This window comes from Pinus tabuliformis, chromosome 7 (genome assembly GCF_031772625.1).
Source record: "Pinus tabuliformis cultivar Carrire ecotype Pingquan chromosome 7, CPIR1, whole genome shotgun sequence".
NCBI classification, from domain to species: Eukaryota; Viridiplantae; Streptophyta; class Pinopsida; order Pinales; family Pinaceae; genus Pinus; species Pinus tabuliformis.
The window spans coordinates 1,637,180,436-1,637,195,002 of NC_142293.1; the positions used below are offsets into that span (position 1 = coordinate 1,637,180,436).

The 14,567-nt window shown below is 40.4% G+C and overlaps 1 protein-coding gene across 1 annotated transcript in view; it reads right to left on the reverse strand.

Annotated features, from left to right (window-relative positions):
• Window positions 1-14,567, reverse strand: part of LOC149254635 (uncharacterized) — a 148,670-nt gene that overhangs the window by 86,575 nt on the left and 47,528 nt on the right. The gene's annotated exons all lie outside the window — the stretch shown is intronic.

A 14,567-nucleotide genomic window follows, 5' to 3' on the forward strand; every position in this document is an offset into this window, starting at 1 on the left:
TTGAAAATTTGGCAAAAATTAAAGCATTATTGCAAGTAACACACATTTCAAGTTGGATTCATAAATTTGGCAAAATAAAAGCAATACTTCATGTTAGAAAAGTGAATGCTTTCCTAATCCTCGGATTGATTCAAACATAAACCACAATACGTGGAAACATGGAAAATAAAACAATGTATCATGAAGTGTGGGTAAAGTCGGGATTAAATCCCCAAAATGCGATTTTTTTGGCTGGCCGGTTTTTTCCCAATTGAAAGAGTCGGGATTAAATCGAGACTTTTTCCAAAAAATCGTGAATGAGGTAGCTTCTTTAACAATTTTTTTTTTTTTAAATGGGATTTTATTGAAAAAGTCGGGATTTTTTAAAAAGTGGATATTTTTTTTTTTTAATTTTGCCGACTTTTTCAAAAAACTCCCGACTTTAACGACTTTTTCAACTTCTTGACCCTTGCCGATTTAATCCTAACTTCGACTTTTTCCACATTGGTATCATTATAGTCATAATCCAACATGATAATTAGTAAGAAAAATCAACAAGATTGCGGGCTTCGGAAAAAAACTAACACAATTACAAACTCATACAAAGCAAAATCCCTGGCATGAAATGAGATTTCAAAGAAGATGCAACATTCTGCACAAGATTGTGGTCAATTTGCCCCAATGTCACAAACATACCGGTTTTATCGTGAATTTTACTGATATTTTGATCGTATCTTAATTTTGGTGATGCTTGTCGATTTTTACCAATATTTTCTTGATTTTTACGACTTTTTGCCTTTCATCCTAATGCCAATGTTTGTAACATTTATTCGCCCCTTAAATGCCTTATGTATGAGGAAAACAGACTGCTAGCATAAGTTCAGAAAGGAGCAGCGTCAACAAAACTTGTGACTTTTTTTTTCTTTCAGCTAACTTGAACCTTAGTCATGTTGTGAAATAAAAGCAATACTTCATGTTAGAAAAGTGAATGCTTTCCTAATCCTCGGATTGATTCAAACATAAACAACAATATGTAGAAGCATGGAAAATACAACAATGTAACATTATAGTCATAACATAACATGATAATTAGTAAGATAAAACAACAAGATTGTAGGCTTCAGAGAAAAACTAACACAATCACAAAATCATACAAAGCAAAATCTATGGCATGAAATTAGATTTCAAAGACTATAAGATATTCTTCACAAGATTGTGGTCAATTTTCCCTAGTGTCACGAACATCCCGTTTTTTTTTGTGAAATCGTGATTTTTGGCTTAGCCGATGTTTGCCGATTTTTACTGATATTTTGGTCCTATCTTCCCATAATCAATAGTAATTGAAGATAGAACAGTAAATGCAATGACAATAAGAGACAATCAAGAGCATCAACAAGAGACACCAATTTGGTCAAAGCCCAGGGAAAAACTCCACAAGGGGTAAAACCCTTTGAAAATTCTTCTTCTATTAGATTGTTTTCAAATGTTCAACAGAGAGTACAATGAGTCAAATTCAAGGCCTCGACTTATCCAACAAATCAACAAACAAAGATCAGTATGCCAATGATGAAAAAGTCAAATCTGGTCAACTGTTATAAAGTCTGCAATTCTGAAAAGTCAACAGCAATCAACGTGCCCTAACCAGTCCCAAGTCAACGATCAAATTTGTACTTCAAGAGCTCAGTCAACAGCCCACAAACTGACCTCAAATGCTGGTCAAAGTCAGCCCAAAATAGTCAAAAAAGTCTAGCCAAACTCGATCAAATGAGAAAGAAACTCTGCACTCAAAGTCTGCAATTTATCCCTGCAATTTATTGGGGACATGACAGCCCTCCCCGCCAAAAATTGCTTCTCCTCAACCAATATCACCCTATGTTGCACTCTATACACTAGCCTAGCTAATGCCAGGGTCCCAAATGCGCCACTAGTGACTAAACTACTCTTTGCTGCAACACTACCACCACATGAATAAATATCATGACACCAAGGTCCCAAACCATCCTGACCCATGAATAGCCTCATTTTCTCCACTCATTGTCCCATAAGATAAAATCGCCAGAAGCCCTCTGCATAAGTAGAGCACCCTAACGATGTAAAATCCTTAGTAGACCCACGAGAAGTTGCCCTCCTAAGTAAATGATCTCGTGCACTTCAAGAGTAGACTCTTGAAAATGCAACCCAATCCCTGTGGAGATGAACCCTTGTCTGCATGTGTTCCCCTTAACCTCCTCCTACTAGATATCCTGCCATACTAGTGAAGTCCACCATGTCATCAACGTATCACTAAAGCCCAATGGAAGTCCTTCATGATCTTCCCCTATAGAAACTAGCTCATCCCTAAGGGTAGCTACGTTGCCCAAGTCCTGTGATGCCTAGATTCCATACTAGCCTCAAAAGGGTGCCACCATGATGTCGTTGCGCTACTCTGACTCTAACAGACTGCCAATCATGCGCACATTGTATCCTCCTACCCTAAAACCTGGTGGCAAAATAACGACGAAGGCCAAGCTCATCCTACCCAGGTATCTCTATGATGTCAATATCTACCCATCCATTGCTAATCTCGATCCTGAGCTGCAACTGGAAAAACCTGCCTCGCCATACAATGGAGGCCTTACGTTAAAATTGGCAACTAGGGCCAAACTCCATGTGGATCAGCTTATTTATGGCAGTTGATATTTTTATTGGATCCCTCTCGTCGAGAGGTGTAGGATCGATCCAAAGATCATCTGATTCCAATAAGTATTTATGGAGATATGAATTTATTTTGATTATGTAATTATTATCAAGCCGACCAGCTCTTACATAGGCTCAAGAAGCCCAAACGTCATGTCTATTCAACCTATACGTTTTTGGTATAAATAGAAGAGGATTTGATGTCATTTGGACACAATTCTTGAGTGATCTCCTCCTCTCCACGTCTTGGGTTTTTGGAGGAGTGAGACACCAAGAGAAACACACGTTGGCCCAAAAATGATGCCCTACCTTCGCAGTCATGAAAACCTACCAACGCAAATCATGGAGACACATAAAACTCAACTAATGGAGGAAGTCTCAATGTTGTCTAGACAAGGAGGTTCTATACGCAGAGTTCAAGCCCTAAACAGTGAAAGGGAGCTTCTATACGAAGCCCTAAAGGGACATCTATACGCTGTCCAATTCAAGCGAATGAACACAGTCAAGGCAGCACATATGAACGCAGAATCAAGGCAACACATATGAACATATGAACGCAGTCAAGGCACTCAAGTAATGAAGGCAGTATACATGGAACGCAATCAAAGGAGGGAACACGTTGTAATGTGAACCCAGTCACATGATGAGGCAGCAAGGGAACACGCTGTAATGTGAACGCAGTCACATGATGGAACGCTGTCAAGGCAGCAAGGGAACACATTGTAATGTGAATGCAGTCACATGATGAGGCAACAAGGGAACACATTGTAATCACATGATGAGGCAGCAAGGGAACACGCTGTAATATGAACACAGTCACATGATATAACGCATAGTAATACACGCAAGTGGATACGCAACAACTTCAAGAACGGTTATACACTGGGCAGTCACAGTCGTGTATATACGCTGGTCAGGAAGTCCAGGGTGCCATTGTCATCAAGCCACAGTGATGAAGAGGTAAACGCGGTCATGGTTACATATACGCTGTGTATAATGGGATTGCGTGAAACTATAGCCTAGCTACTTTGCTAGGCTGCAAGCCATAGCAAGCAGCTAAGGCTGATATGTATATGAACTCCATAATGAAGCAACAGAAGGATAGCATGGCCAGCATGACAGGCAGCGTTATGAGCAGCATGATGTATGATACATGGAGCATGGGCAGCAGCGTGATGTATGAGATCATGTGCATGGGCAGCACAATGATACATGGAGCATGGACAGTATCAAGATAAATGTAATCATAAGTATGGGCAGTATGATGTAGATCATGGACCGCATGATGTATGGGCAGTGTGATCATGAGCAGCATGATGATGCATGATGGTGCTACATGGTAAGGTGCAGCAAATGGACGAGATGCAACACGATGATAGGTGAAGGAGTCACCTTGGAGAATCAGTTGAAGCAGAATGTCTTCAACTAATCTCATCGTATACGAAATGATCTATGCTAGATCTAGATAAGTCAAAGTGTTGACTTCTGTTGTAAATGTATTATCTCTCTCTCTCTCTTTCTCTGCTGAACTTTGAAGAACATAAAAGAAGAATTGATCAAGGGTTTCCCCATACATTGTGGGGTTTGTCCCTGGCTAGTGCCACATCTTGTGTCCTCTTGTCTTGGCTTGTCTTCTGCGATTTATATTTATGTTCTATTTGTAGTTTACTTTATGTTGATGTGATTGCTAATATGGAAAAGAAATTAAATAAATTGCTCTAGCATCGAACACACCTAAAATTAACACCTTAGCAATTCCCCATGTGTCAACCACAAAGGGAGTTAGATCACCCTCTTCTATGGTCCTGCTCCTTATGAAACGGATTGCCCTATCGACCAACTGAATCCCTGGATCCCATAACCAAATTTGTTGCGGCATAGTCTTAACGACTACTGAAATCCACCTGCCCCACATCTTTGCTCCTTGCATGCAATCGATATATTGACTCCACACATCACGAATCAATCTAGTGCATGCAAAATTGCTTTTATCCTGCCATACCACACCATGGGATTTGTTATCCTAGCTCTTGAAAGCGCACCTCGATACTACCTAAGGACTAAACATCTTCCTGTAAGAAAGGTCAAGAACCTGTTGTATATGCTCTTGCATTACCTCAGAGTGCCTTGCCAAAATGTGTCATGCATCCCCTTAAGTGTGAAATCAAGGGTGGAACATATGCTACCTCCGCAGCAAACCACACACACCCCAAACCTGTACCTGTTAGCTCGTGCGCTGACCCAATGCCACTGTTGAGAAGTCTCTCCCCTCATGCACTGAGTCCCATCCAAATATCTCAAGTAAGCTCCTTGTACCTTGTTGATCGTGCCCAAAGTGTCAAAGGACAACAGCCAATTTGTACCTACAAGCAATGTAGAAGAGGGACAGGCGTATGAGTCCCCATGGATACCACAAATGTCGCTCATCTGTGTCCTCATCGATCCTGGGTGAACTACACCCAAAGGTATGTATGGTATCCCCATCCATAATGTTTGCATTATGGATCAGTTGTTCGATTGGCACTAATGTCAACCTAGTAGCATTTGTGTTGGTTGGCATTGATGTCAACCTGGTAGTATGTGATTGTTTATGCACATGATTCATTACTTGCAGACCTTAGCTTGGTGATTGCAGATGTTAGTGCAAGTTGTTGGTTGGTGTGTGGATATCTTAGTAGGTTGTGGAGCTACTAAACCTAGTTGACAATATTGGAAACTGTCAAGTCATGCTTATGGTACTTGGTGTGTGCATGGATCATTTTCAGCTTGTATGATCAATTGCAAGGTTTGTCATTGATGGTTGCAGATGTTGTAGTAGTTGTGGTGAAGTTTGATGGTTTGAGTGTTGGAGTAGTTGATGGATGGCATTCAAGTCAACCTAGTTTGACTTGTGATGATGATGGAGTTGCTACAGTGGATTGTTGGAGTGTTGCAGAAGTGTTAGTGACTTCCAGAGGTCCTACAAAGGCTTGTCAAGCTCTGGAAGAGGGTGGAGTAGTTTCTGAGCTGAGTTGACTAATTTTTTACCATCTTTATCCATAGTCGCATGGAGCCAAGCCTATGGGAGCAGATGAAAAGCTCCAGTCACTGGCTTGTAGACCTATGGGAGCGACTGAGGAGTTCCAGTCGCATGGAACCTGTGTTGTGGGAGTGGCTAAAGGTTTTTCACGAAAATTCCCCTGCATTTCTCACGCTCGTCAAGTGTTTATTTGTTTTTCAAGCTCGGCTTATTCGGGACTCATTATGTAAAGGTCAGAAAAAGGATATTGTGCTTCTAGAAGATAATTACAAGAGAATATCCATTAGTAAATGAATTTAGTGGCTCAATTGAGTCAAGAAGCAATGAACCGAACCTCTTCCAGCATATGAAGAGAGCTCCACTTCAGAATTGGAATTAATTGTTTTAATTATTTCATAAAATTACAAATTCATGGAGATCGTGAGTCTATTTGGTTGGTTCACTTGAGAAGAAAGTGTGATGGTTGTGTGAGCTTGGAGAGTGTGAATGAGTGAAGAGTGGTGTGTGCAAGCTATGCAAGAATTTATGCAGAATATCTTCAGCAAATCACAGTGGTAGAAGAAGGCAACATAACTTTGTTTCAACCAAGATCTTATGCAGTAGTATGGTAAAGGAGTAGGAAGGATTGTAGATCATTTCCTTCATACTTGCTTATCATGTTTCTAGCAGATTATCTTTCATGTAAGTTGCATGTATTGTCGATTGTTGTTGCAGTGATTGAGTGAGTTGTGCAGATTGGTTTTGAGTGATTTTGCTATATTGATTTGAGCCTATATTGCTAGAGGTTGTGTTGTTCTGGTTGAGCGATTTAGATTGACTCCAGTCTGAAATATTATGAAACAAGGATCACATAGAAGAGCATGGTGGGTGCTCCAACAAAATCAAAAAAGAACAAATTTCTTCGTAATTCTAATGGGTGTTGGGCAAGGCTTGTTGATCAGATGGGTGTTTGTAGAGCTGTGAGATGAGGATCATAGTTCTCATTGATAGTAGCCATTTATATTTATTTTATATAATTGAATTACTTGACCATTAATATAATTATTTGAGCAACACGGCAACAGCACGGTGGTTTTTGCCCGGAGAAGGGTTTTCCACCAGAAAAATCTTATGTCTTCTTGTGCATGTTCCCTTAGTTATTTATCATGGTTCTCATATGTTTTGTTATATGATTTAATCTACAAATGGGTTAATGAAGATTGTGTTACAGTAATTGAAAAGGATTTTAAAAGTTAAGAAACACAATCACTATTGATTCACCCATGCCGCCCCCCCTCCCTCTTAGTAGTGAATACATTTCCAACAATTGGTATTAGAGCACGGTTCTCTCGGTTAAGCTTGATCGCTTGAGAGAAGATTGTGGGATTATGGCGAAGAATAAGAAGCAAACTCAAAAAAAGAAAAGTTGCAAACAATCCAAGAATGCTACGAAACCCGGAGAACCTATTATGCTAGTAAAAGGTATGGCAACAGTGTTTTCAGTCATGGACATTTTCCTTGCCATTCTAGTGATGATGATTTTGGGGTTATTGAAGAGGTGGATGAACAAAGTTTTGAAGTCGATTCCTCAAGAAGTGAGAAAGATGTGTTTCCATTGCAAGAATCAGAAGGTGAAGAGATTAAAAGAATAGTGACACTTGAAGCCAAAAACAAAGCTCAAGCAAGGTTGATTGAAGATCTTAAGATGGAGAACAAAGATATAAAGAAACTTCTTCAGATTCTTGAAGAGAGAGAGCATACTTTCAAAGAAGAGATTTCTGATTTGAAATATAAGTTGGAGAAAGCAAAGAGAATTGAAGAGGAGATTGGTAGCCAGCTCAAGAATCGTATCAGCCACAGTGAGAAATTAGAATCCGAATTAGAAAAGAGCATCAAGAGAACCAATAAGGTAGTAGTTGAAGAGGCCAAAATAGAAAGTTTGAGCAGCAAGGACGGAAATCGCTAGAAAAATCGAGTGCCAGGTCAAGAGCCCAAAAATTTGGCAAGGATATGAGAAATGTTAAGTGTTTTAACTATCAAAAATTTGGGCACATTTCAGCCAATTGCCGGAACAATAAGATAAATCATTTCAAGCAAAATAAGCAGCCAAAGAAGGAGGATCCTCAAAGATCAGTCCCATCAGTTTCCAGGTATAAAAATTTCTTTTATGGGTATTGTTTCTTATGTAATGATTTGGTTGATTGTAGGACCTATGGATCAAGGAGTAGAAATCAGATCAGCAAAAGATCTGAACGTTTTCCTACATTTCTTGGGCACATTAGATGTTATGTTTGTGATAATTTGGGCCATAAGGCCAAGGATTGCAAACTTCCCATGTGTTTCAAGCAACCAAATCAAAGGAAGAAAGCCATGCAAAACCAATCAGTCAAGAAGCCAAATAAGAATATGCATGCCAAGGATAAACCTCACAAAATTTGGAGAAGAAAGAAGCATATCACTCCCACTAAAAATTGAGGCCTACATGGTCTCAGGAGGAGCATATGGTTGCATTATGGATTGCATGCAGATCATTATAAGTGTTGTCATATTGAAAGTTTGAATAAGAATTATGTTGCATGATTTTGTAGTATTGGCAGTTGATTGATGCAAGAGATTATTTAGAGATGGCACGTGCAGGGGGAGCTTCTCACATGCTTTCATTTCCTAGTGGTTTATTGATGGCATCATGGTCCATGAGATTGTTTGGAGGATGTTGTTATATTTCTCATGATGATATGTTTATCTAACATTGACTATTGTAGGAGCTATTAGAGGTTGAGTTGAACTTGAGCTTATATGACTAGTATGATTCTCCATAGTCTTGTATCAGTTGCATGCAACTGATTATTTTCAGATTGATAGTTGTTTTGAGCATTCATGCACTAGTTCCAATGATTAGAAGCCATAGTATGTTTGCAAATGAGAAAAAAAGTGTTCAGTTATGTTGATGGTATTTATACTTCTTATGCATGCCTATGGATTTTCTATTATTGATGGTTTTTGCCACATATGATGTGATGTATTGGTCACATTATTGCATGATCAATCACCTATGTCTTGTTGGTTGGCACCACTGAGGAGTTTAGTTGATGTTACTATGTTTATGGTACTTCTGGTGGATCTCTTTATGGATCATTGTTGCTGGTTTTTCTATTGACAAATCTTGCTACAAGTTTAGTGCTAGTCCAAGTTGACGATTATTAGTTGTTGCTTAATTGTTGGCATTATGCATACATGATTTGGTGCTTACCGGTGACATGATATGTTGGTACTAGTTGGAGTTTTTGCTGATCAGATTTATTGTTTCATGGATCCATGTTTGCTGCCACAATAGTTTGGGGCATACCTCATGATGTGAGATGTGTTGATTTGATTCCTGCTACTTTGAGTGGATGATTGTTGCTACAAATGATGGTCATATTTTTGACATACTTATTGCTGCCATCATATAGATGAGTTTGGCTTGATGCATCATGGATGATGTGAGATGATAGTCATATGTTGTAGTTGCAAGTTCATGGGTTATATTAATGTTGATGTTACAGATTGGAGTTTTATGTTGCTCAGTTGATGTCATGATTATATGTTATTCCTCCCCATCTTTTCATATCTCATGATGATTGGTTACTGCTACTACCACTTCATTTGCTGCTAGATGATGGTGCCTTGATATAGATGGATCTATCCTATGCACTTGGATGGTTGTATAAATGATGTGATTTATATATATAGTAGATCATTCTTCATCTTGTTGATTGGCCAAAATGTTTGCAGTGCTGGTCAAGGAGCTTATTTGAGTATGTCTTGGGGAGAGGCATGAGTTTTGGTCATTATGTAACAACCACCTGCTTCATATTGTACTTCATCAGCTTCAATCATGTATCTTGTTTATGAAGCCATGTAATCAAGTGTTCATGTCATTGAGTTTATACTGTCATGAGTTGGTGACAGGAAGGTTATGAGTCCTGACAAGTTAGTATCGTTATGAGTTGTTGCAACCATCTTTGGGCTATTGTATATCACGTCATAGTCATTTTATAGCCTTGTATTTCATTATACAGCCATGTACTACATTGTATTGTATATCATTGGTCATGGTCATGTTGGAGAGAAAGTTTTGATGTGTATTATTCATTGATGAGGGCAGCCATTCATATGGGTTGATGGGTGCTATTTCAGTCATGTATTGTATATCAGTGATATTGTGTAGCCAGTCTCTTGATTCTTGAGGTGTAGCCTTCAACTAGAAGGCATTGGTTACAGGATGATGATGCTCAGGGGGAGCATACCCAGTCTTCTGTTGTTGATCAGACATGGTTTGTTGTTGCTACTCATACTACATTGATGTTGTTGTTGATTTAAGTGTTGTTGTTGCTGGTTGAGAGAGGTTCATGGAGAAATTTGTTGTTGCTGCTTCAAGAGAAAGAGAGCCATTACTACTATTGTTTGATGTCATGCTGCCATGGAGAGCATGATCTGACCTTGCTGGTGCATATGATGTGTTGCTATTTTGTTGGTTATGGTATGTGGATGTCCACACTATGTTGATGGTTATAATTGTTGTTGCTTGTTGAGACACAGCTAGTGTCCAAGGGGAGTAGTGTTCTTTCAGCTATGCTTTCTTGGATGAGCTAAGCCCTTTGCCATTGATGTCAAGGGGGGAGTGAATGACGAATTTTTCAGAGGTTAATTGGTTGGTTTAGCTGGGATTGCCATCAATGCCAAAGCAGGAGATTGTTGACATTATGGATCAGTTGTCTGGTTGGCATTGAAGTCAACCTAGTAGCATTGGTGTTGGAGGATGCTTTGGTGTTGGTTGGCATTGATGTCAACCTGGAAGTATGTGATTGTTTATGCACATGGTTCATTACTTGCGGACCTTAGCTTGGTGATTGCAGATTTTAGTGCACATTGTTGGTTGGTGTGTGGATGCCTTGGCAGGTTGTGGAGCTACTACACCTAGTTGACAGTATTGGAGACTGTCAAGTCATGCTTATGGTACTTGGTGTGTGTATGGATGGTTTTCAGCTTGTATGATCAATTGCAGGGTTTATCATTGATGGTTGCAGATGTTGGAGTAGTTGTGGTGAAGTTTGATGGCTTGAGTGTTGGAGTAGTTGATGGATGGCATTCAAGTCAACCTAGTTTGACTTGTGATGATGATGGAGTTGCTACAGTGGAATGTTGGAGTGTTGCAGAGGTGTCAGTGACTTCTAGAGGTCCTACAAAGGCTTGTCAAGCTCTGGAAGAGGGTGGAGCAGTTTCTGAGCTGAGTTGATTGATTTTTTACCATCTTTAGCCACAGTCGCATGGAAGCAAGCCTATGGGAGTGGATGAAAACTCTAGTCGTTGGCTTGCAGGGCTATGGGAGCGACTGAGGAGTTCCAGTCGTATGGATCCTCTGTTGTGGGAGTGGCTAAAGGTTTTTCAAGAAAAATTCCTCTGCATTTCTCGCGCTCATCAAGTGTTTATTTGTTTTTCTGTCTCGGCTTGTTTGGGACTCATCATGTAAAGGTCGAAAAAAGGTTATTGTGCTTCTAGAAGATGATTACAAGAGAATATTCATTAGTAGGTGAAGTTAGTGGCTTGATTGAGTCAAGAAGCAATGAATCGAACCTCTTCCAGCATATGAACAGAGCTCCACTTCTTAATTGGAATTAATTGTTTTAATTATTTCATAAAACTACAGATAGATGGAGATCATGCATGAGTCTATTTGGTTGGTTCACTTGAAAAGAAAGTGTGATGGTTGTGTGAGCTTGGAGAGTGTGAGTGAGTGAAGAGTGGTGTGTGCAAACTATGCATAAATTTATGTAGAATATCTTCAGCAAATCATAGTGGTAGAAGATGGCAACAAAACTTTGTTTCAGCCAAGATCTTATGTAGTAGTATGGTAAAGGAGTAGGAAGGATTGTAGATCATTTCCTTCATACTTGCTTATCATGTTTTCAGCAGATTATCTTTTATGTATGTTGCATGTATTGTTGATTGGATTGTTGCAGTGATTGAGTGAGTTGTGCAGATTAGTTTTCAGTGAGTTTTCTATATTGATTTGAGCCTATATTGCTAGAGGTTGTTGTGTTGTTCTAGTTGAGTGATTTAGATTGACTCCAGTCTGAAATATTGTGAAACGAGGGTCACATAGAAGAGTGGAGTGGGTGCTCCGGCAAAATCAAATAGAGAACAAATTTCTTCATAAGTCCAATGGGTGTTGAGCAAGGCTTGTTGATCAGATGGGTCTCTGTAGAGTCGTGAGATGAGGATCATAGTTCTCATTGATAGTATCCATTATATTTATTCTATGTAATTGAATTGCTTGATGATTAATATAATTATTTGAGCAGCGCGGAAGCAATAGGGTGGTTTTTTGCCCAAAGAAGGTTTTTCCACCAGAAAATTCTTGTGTCTTCTTGTGCATGTTCCTTTAGTTATTTCTCATGGTTCTTGTTTGTTTTGTTATATGATTTAATCTACAAATGGGTTAATGAAGATTGTGTTGCAGTAATTGGAAAGGATTTTAAAAGTTAAGAAACACAGTCACTATTGATTCACCCCCCCCAGTAATGAACACATTTCCAACACATAAGTCTCTTTGGAGGCAACACTCCAAGACCACACTGTGCAGCACCATACACCCATGCATACCACCGAGTATCCATGTACTCCTTAGCATGCCACTATACACTGCAGCGTATCCCTGTACACCACTGGATACCCCCTGCTACTATTGTACCATCTTGTACCGTCTCATATTGTGGCTGTAATAGTACTTGAAACTCCTCGCATGTACTCAATGCAATGTGAGTCATTCCTCCTACTCCATAACGCAAACCAACACACTACAACACACCACCATCTATCTCCATGCCCACCTACAAACCACTACTCAACGTTGTATGCTCCTACACACCACTGGATGCCATGGCCTAAGCTGAGATAGCACACATCGGCCTACACCCTACTAGCATCACCACCTCCACTATCGCATCACCGTACCCTCTGATGCATGGATCTCCCCTCCAAACTCCCCCAGAGAGACCCAAGAGGTGAATCTCTCTATGTACCAATGGCGATGCCACCACTATGTTGCTCCTCGGTGACCATTGTGTCCCAACTAACTATGGAGAGTCCTTGGCCCCAAACAAGGCACTATCTAGTGGCCTGCCAATACCACCTCCTCCGACAAACTCCTACCAAAGTATGTTGATCACCCTACAATCCCATGTACGCCCAAGATGCCCGGACAACTCGCGAAGTCTGCATGCTCTCCTATCAATCCAACCTGTCACTAGTGCTAATGGAGATCTTAAAGTGTGTGGGAATTCAATCACCGAATTCATCGCGCCACTAATACCATCACTAACCAAGCCCACGTTGTAGCGGGAAATCCCTCGTGGATCCCAACAACTATCTAGCCCTCAGGCTCCACTAGTAACCCACGATTCTTGTTGGACTATGCTCCTGGCCATGGAAATATCCAGGCATCTAGCCGGCTCCACTAGTAACCCACGATTCTTGTTGGACTATGCTCCTAACCATGGAAATATCCAGGCATCTAGCCGGCTCCACCGGATACCAACTCAATATCTCTCACCATCCAACCCCAAGAGAGGGATTGGATGCACGAACACCCATACCCGGAACAAGCCCTCTATCCTGTGAATGTTGCACCCTGCACAACTCATGTTGCCTCTTCTCGCTAGTCAGGTAAACACATATAATCTGCGTAGGTAAAGCAGCCTCTCTCTCACTAACGTGCAGAGGCAACCCAACAATGCTACAAGCCCCATCGATATGTGCCTAAAGAGGGTTGTCGTCTGAAAGTACAACAACTCTGTTGGCTGTTGATGCACCTGTCTGGCCCTCATCAATGATTGACTCCAAGAATGGTTACTTATCCTCCTCCACCATGGACTCAACATGAGCCACTAACTACCCCCCCCCCAAAAAATAGCTCATCATGCACAACATCCTCAACAATCAATTATACGTATCTACCATCTACAAACTCTGTCGCAGCTTTGGATAACTTTGTGCTTGTTGGCACTTCGTCAATGGATATGTCTCCCGGCAACTCACCAATCTGTTATGGGTTGCAATCACCTGACAACTCAAACACGACCCTGGGTACCTCATCAACTGACGACACCTAATATATGGGTGGCACCTCATCAACAGATGGCCCTTTGAATGTATGATCTACTCTCTCAACTAAGGTGTCAACTGGAGCTAGCAAAAGGGATCTCCAACAAGGGTGACTCCTACATCATGTTGGGTATATCTACATGCTCCTCACACTCTTGTGTGCCCTCAACTTCCTGCTCAACCTCCTCCTCAGGCTCGTTGTCAGTGTACCTGCATCCTAGGCCCCACAATCTGAAGTAAGGTCTCCTCCCAGACCCATCATCTAACTGCTCTTGTCCTGTCCACTCCTTTCGAGGAGGTTTATTGTTCTGATCTGCTAACTTTCCCCACATGGTATAGATGGCTTCACTCTCGTGGCATGCACACCTCTAGTGTCTCTGTTATAAGGATAAGGATAGCTCAGTTTTATTTCCTTACTGATACACAATTGGGCTAACATCTCTAACATCTCCTCATTGTTTTTTATCATCTTTTCATTGTTTCTGAGGATCTCCTCCATGATTCCTTGTGTACTCCATCCCTTTTTTTGCCATTAGAATGTTCATAAATTTCAACAATAATTGTGCATGCATATCTACATCTCCATGATCTTGCTAGCTTCCCCATAGCTGGCCAAGATCATGCTTTGATACCATTGTAATGTTCCTAATTGGAAAATTAACCATACTTACCAGAACATGCACTAGCAACAGCAATTAAAATTTCACCATGCAAACACAAATCAGTACACCAAAGAAATGAGGCAAAAGTGTTGAGCCATTTTATTAAA